Source organism: Rattus norvegicus, chromosome 2, assembly GCF_036323735.1.
Source record: "Rattus norvegicus strain BN/NHsdMcwi chromosome 2, GRCr8, whole genome shotgun sequence".
NCBI classification, from domain to species: domain Eukaryota; kingdom Metazoa; phylum Chordata; class Mammalia; order Rodentia; family Muridae; genus Rattus; species Rattus norvegicus.
In genome coordinates, this window is record NC_086020.1 from 62,178,558 (window position 1) to 62,184,787 (window position 6,230).

The 6,230-nt window shown below is 40.9% G+C and overlaps 1 pseudogene; it reads left to right on the forward strand.

Annotated features, from left to right (window-relative positions):
- The first annotated feature begins 1,154 nt into the window (after positions 1 to 1,154).
- Positions 1,155 to 2,022, forward strand: Setd3-ps2 (SET domain containing 3, actin histidine methyltransferase, pseudogene 2; annotated as a pseudogene).
- Positions 2,023 to 6,230: the final 4,208 nt, after the last annotated feature.

Genomic DNA, 6,230 nt, shown 5'->3' on the forward strand with positions numbered 1-6,230 from the left:
CCACTTTAAAAGAATCTTAGACTCAAAAATTAACCATGGAGATACATGCCTGCAATCCCACATGGGAAGCAAAAAGGTCCCGAGAACAAGGCCAACCCAAATCTTATCTCAATAAAATAAAACAGAATAAAATACAGGAAGAAAGTAGCAATGGATAACCTAGTAAGAGCACCAGTGGAAGGGGAAGCCCTGGGTCCTGCCAAGACTGAACCCCCAGTGAACGTGATTGTTGGGGGGAGGGCGGCAATAGGGGGAGGATGGGGAGGGGAACACCCATATAGAAGGGGAGGGAGAGGGGTTAGGAGGATGTTGGCCCGGAAACCGGGAAAGGGAATAACAATCGAAATGTAAATAAGAAATACTCAATACTCAAGTTAATAAAGAAAAAAAAATACGTAAAAAAAAAAAACTTAAAAAAAAAACACAGGAAGAAAGTTCTGGTTCCCCTTTAACCTTCTCACTGAAATATCCATCATTCTATATCATTATTTTTTGTCTCTTTTATCTCTTAATACATACATTATTTATATAAAAATGATCAAGGGATCAATTTCTAATTTTTTACCACAAAGGTGATCTCTCCCCTCATGATAAAATCCTATAGTTATTCTTGTGGTGCTGTGACAAGGATACCTGACAGGAAGAAAACCCATAAAAGTAGGAAAGTTCTAGTCTTAGCTCAAACTTTCAGAGATTTCAGTCGATCGTGGTGGGGAAGCACGGGATGGTCTTGGGAGCAGTTCCACCCATGGCACTCGTGGTAGGTGACAGGGCACTGCATTAGGAAGCTGAGTGCTAGATAAGAACCAGGACTGGGTATAACTTTTGAGGACCACCCCCGCTGATATCCACTAGTCAGGCTCTACCTCCTAACGGCTCAAAAGAGTGCCACTAGCTGAAGACCAGTGTGTGTGTGTGTCCCTCGGGTGCCTTTCATACTCAAACTGTAACAAGGATTACTGAAAACATTTCCAAGGCTGGAGATATATCTCAGTTGTTTAAGTCCTTATCACGAAAGCACAGGGTCCAGAGTCGGATCCCTAGAGCCTATTAAAACATGCAAACGAGGTCCTGCCCCTTCTGTCCGGCTGCCCCGGCCGCCTGGGGGTTGGTTGAGGTGGACAGTGGGGTCCTGGCTGGAGTGTGGCACTGCTGCTGCGTGTAGGCACAGCGGGCAGTCAGAAAATGGATAAGAAGAGTGGAGTGAAAACTCAGAAATCAGGTAATGGAGCCACAGCCACCCTGTCACCAAAGGAAATCTTGAACCTGACACGTGAACTGTTGCAGAAATGTAGCAGTCCTGCACCCGGCCCAGGAAAAGAATGGGAAGCGTACACACAGATCCGGGCTCTGGTTGAGAAAATACGAAAGAAGCAAAAAGGTCTGTCTGTTACTTTTGATGGGAAAAGAGGAGATTACTTCCCTGATCTAATGAAATGGGCCTCTGAAAACCAGGCTTCTGTTGAGGGTTTTAAAATGGTTAACTTCAAAGAAGAGGGCTTTGGTTTGAGAGCAACAAGAGACATCAAGGCAGAAGAATGATTTTTATGGGTTCCACGAAAGTTACTAATGACTGTTGAATCTGCTAAGAATTCAGTATTGGGGTCCCTGTATTCCCAAGACCGAATTCTCCAAGCTATGGGAAACATTGCACTGGCCTTTCATCTGCCGTGTGAGCGAGCCAGCCCCAACTCTTTCTGGCAGCCATACACTCAGACCCTCACCAGTGAACATGACACCCCTCTCTACTGTCTTCAGTCGACACAAGCCATCCATGTTGTCTTCAGCCAGTATAAAAACACAGCACGCCAGTACGCCTATTTCTATAAAGTCATTCCTTATGGTTTTCAAGGAATTCAACATCTATCCTACAACAGAAAAGAAAAGGCAAGAGTCTGGTAGTTGTTCAGTCCACAAGGCTGGGTGTCTCTGAGGGTTCCTGGAGAGCTGCTGGTCTTGTCAGAATCTTGAAGAAGTTGGATTTAATACCAACTGCAGCAACAAGAGAGTGGATTTGCTAGTGAGAGGGAAGGCAAGCAAGAAGGAAACAGTTTTTTTCTTTCATGTCTTTTTATGTGAGCCACCACCAGAAAGTGCCATCCAGGTTGGGGTGGGTCTTTCTTCAAATGATCTGATTAAGAAAGTTCTCACACAGGAGTAACTAACAAGTCGGGCCCCTGTCAATTCCCTATGCAGCCAAGTTGACAGTCACGATTAGCTATTACACTTGTTAAACCATCCTTTGAGTCCAGCTGTTTTTCTTTTCTTGTTTCAGGTAATTCTCATCACTTCTAATCCCAGTGCTGAATAGGCAGAGACTGGGAGATCCCTCAGACTTGCTGGCTACCCAACCTCACCTACTTGGCTACCTTCAGTCCAGTGAGAAACCCTGCCTCAAAACAATCAAAGTAAATCACTCTTGATGACGGACACCCGAGATGGTCCTCTGGTTGCCACGTTCAGATGCTAACAGTTAACAAGTGGGACTTCATAAAATTAAAAGCTTTCTGTACTTCAAAGGAAACAACCAAGTGTAGAAGGAACCCACAAAATCGGAGAAAACCTTTGCCAACTATACACCTGATAGATGATTAATATACAAAGTGTATAAAGAAATAAAAAAGACACAAAAGACAGAAAACATATGACTGAATTAAAAATTGGACTATGTGTCTAAACAGAGTTCTCAAAGGAATAAACATGATTAAGAAACATCTCACAAAGTGTTCGTCGTTATTATAAATTAGGAAATGAAAATTGGAACAACTTTGAGATTTCATCTGGCCACAGTCAGAATGGCTAAGGTCAATGGAGCAGCTGACAATAAATGCTGGCAAGGATGGGGTGGGGAGAGCCCCCATTCACTGTTGGTGGGATTGCAAACTGATAGAACCACTCTGGAGATTAATGTGGAGAATGTTCGAAAAGCTGGAAATATATCTACCATCTAACCATCAGCTTTGAATAGCTCTTCTGTTGGTTTAAGGCCTCTCTGTTTCCTACCCATCCATGCTGGAATTTGGACAGGAACTTTGACTCTTGAGTGGGTCTTGTACAAGTAAACACAGCTGCTCTAGGAGATATGTTCATGTCATGTCCAGAGATCAGCACTGTGCTCTCCTCCCCATCCATTGGCTCTTACAGTCTTTCTGTTCTCCGCTCTTCTCAGTCTCCTGAGCCTTGAATGGTGGGACGACCATCTACAGATGAGCACTCAGAGTTGTTTGGTCTCAGCACTTTAACTAATCATGAGTCTCTGCATTCACCACCACCCACTGTACATGCTGTGAACACCAGACATCTGTGAGAACAAGCACAAATATTTAGAAAGCATGTTTATAGCATGACCATTTAGTAAGACAGCAATAGGTTCTCCCAGGGCCTATTATCTTCCCAGTCATGGGCTTTTGGTCAGGTTTATAGTACCAGGGTGGTAAGATTCCTCCTTCTATCCAAACAGAATGCAGCTGGTTACCCCTGCAACCATCATGCTACTATTACACAGTAGATACATCTTGCTAGTGGGTCAGCATTAGAATATGTTGGCACGGCTCTAGGTAAGACCACTGATGTATTTTCTTCCTCAGCAACCTGATAATACCTTCTGGCATTACGTAAGCTCATTTTTAGCCCCATTTTAATATTTTTTTACATCTAGCTAGTTATTTGGGAAAAGGAAAATAATGATACTGGTGTTGCTGGGACACAAAGAGAAATACAATTTTTCTTAAAACCAGTGGGAAAAAAGCCAGATATCCTAATTTTGGTGGCATCTGATATTGAGCTAAAATATTTTTGAGTGTTTCCTGGATATATGTAAAGTCACTATGTGTATCAAAACTTTCATTTCCCCTAATAGTAGAGGGTTAAATATTAATTTTAGTATGTGACTACCAACAAGCAGTGTTTATTGCTACTTTGAAAGAAGTTACAAGGACACGACAATAAATCCACCCTTAGAGCTAATATATTAAAAGCTCAGTTTTGTTAACATTCTCTTTAGTTTAGATTTGCTTGTGTTCTAGTTAACTGTGTTGTAAATTAGTTGGTGATGGCAGAATTCCCATTACAATGTGCTTTAAAGTGTTACCAGGAGAGGTAGTTGGCTTAAAAAAAAACCTAAGACACTTTTGCATTTTAATTGCCTACTATCTTATTAAGAAAATTATAGAACTACAGATGAGATTAAGAGAAGTCAGCACATAGTGGTTAATGATTCATGATGCCATCAATCATTCTATGGGCAAAGAAATGAGTATTAAGTGCAGGAGAACTCTACCTTGTGGCTCTTGATACACTTGTTAAATTAAATCACTATGCTGGTATGTTTCTGGACTTGCTAGTTGACTGTAATCCAAATTCATCCTACCACATATTAGAAATTCCATCTGTAATTTTTATTTGAACATTTTTCTTTTTTCCCCCCCAATAATGTAATTCCACCCTGGCCACCCACAAAAAATACAACACAGGATTCTTTTGTGTGGTGATGGTATTTTGAGGACAAAATAACATTACTTATAATTAAACGGCATATCTGGATGTCTACATGATTCTGTAATGTGCTGTTTTGAGAATCACTGTGTGCCTCTGTCTTTAAAGTTTAATCTTGGACTTTAAGGCCAGTTATCTTTGGCAGGATTATAATTTGAGGGTAGAAATGGCAAATTAAAGCAAGAGTTCCAAAGTGTTCCTTCCAACATTGAATACGGGAGAAACTCTTTGTTATTTAGCTTTAAAATTATCTATGAGAAATGAACTGCTCAACCTGGCCTGTTGTATGTCAGTTGCTATGTCATAAAACTTGCTGTCTTTGATTCAGCGGGCTAGGCTAGACTACAGCAATAAGTCACGTGAAAGGACAAGTGACTTCCAACAGCAAATGAGTTCTTATTCTCACTCTTTATCCACCATAGGTCACCAGAGGTCTTTATTGCACCACAATATTGCCTGTACTAGATCTGTCCTGACAAAGTAACCATCATCTGGAAGACCACTATGCAAAATTTCAGGAGGGAAGTAAACAAAGCAAGACTTCTCTAGGGTATAGCATTTGTATCAGGGAAATGGGTGGTATCCTCCTTCAAACTAACACAAGTCACCTTTGGCTTGAACAATTACAGTTACATTGAACAAGATAAAACTCCATAGAGATAGACACAGGGTCTTCTATTTAGGACTTCGAGTCCTCATTTATGTGTAAATATGTGTAAAAGGGGGTGGTGTTGAAGGCTTGACGTAAATGAGTGGATAATATAAGACAGCAAGAAGTACATGGATTTTATAGACTGCTTTATTCATTCAGTTTCCGTGATACTCACTTTTGAATTGCCATAACTAATATAGTTGGCAGGAAGGATTTAAGGGAGGAACTGTATATTTTGATTTGTTTTAGAGGGTTACAGTCCATCATCATTACAATATGGAAGACAAGAAAGATTGACTTTGGCAATACAAATATGAGGCAGAGTGGATGTTCATTCATTAGCATAGGCTGGGAAGCAGAGGAGGTGTGTGAGCACAAGGAGAAAGCAAAACTCTCGAAGCCCCATACATTCATTTGCTTGCTTGCTTGCTTGCTTGCTTGCTTGCTTGCTTGCTTGCTTGCTTGCTTGCTTGATCGTTTCTAGCCAGGCGCTGTCTCTTAATCTATGTACTCTTCCAACTACTACCACAAGGTGGGAGCCAAGAGTTCGAAATTTTCAACATCTAAGCACAGAGGGACATTTCAGATTTAAATCATGATATTTTAGTTCTATTCTTTCAAAGACTCCTGGCCAAATGCATTTATTTCAACTTTAAGAGTCCCCCAAATGTTTACATTGCCAAAATTGTTTAAAAGTTTACAGTCTCTACAGAAACTCAAGGTGATCTCTTCTCTATGACTTTGTAAAAAAAAAAAAAAAGTACACACTTCCAACGTAAAATAGAAAAATAGACGTTTTCATTCAGAAAGGGAAGACTGGACCAAACCGATACAAAACCTCGTAGTGGAAACATTAGGTCCTGAAGCTCTATGCATTCAGGAAGCATGTTCTTTTGCAACTCTTAAAAAAACATTTAATTGGTGTTTGCATTTCATTTTTAGTCCATTATCCTCATAGCAGTGAACATGGCAGCACAGTGCCAAACCTGGCAGAGTTCTGCATACGGATTTAAAGGCAGCAGGGAGAGACAGAGACAAAGACAGACAGAGAGACAGACAGACTCTGGGGCCTGGTGGCTTGGAC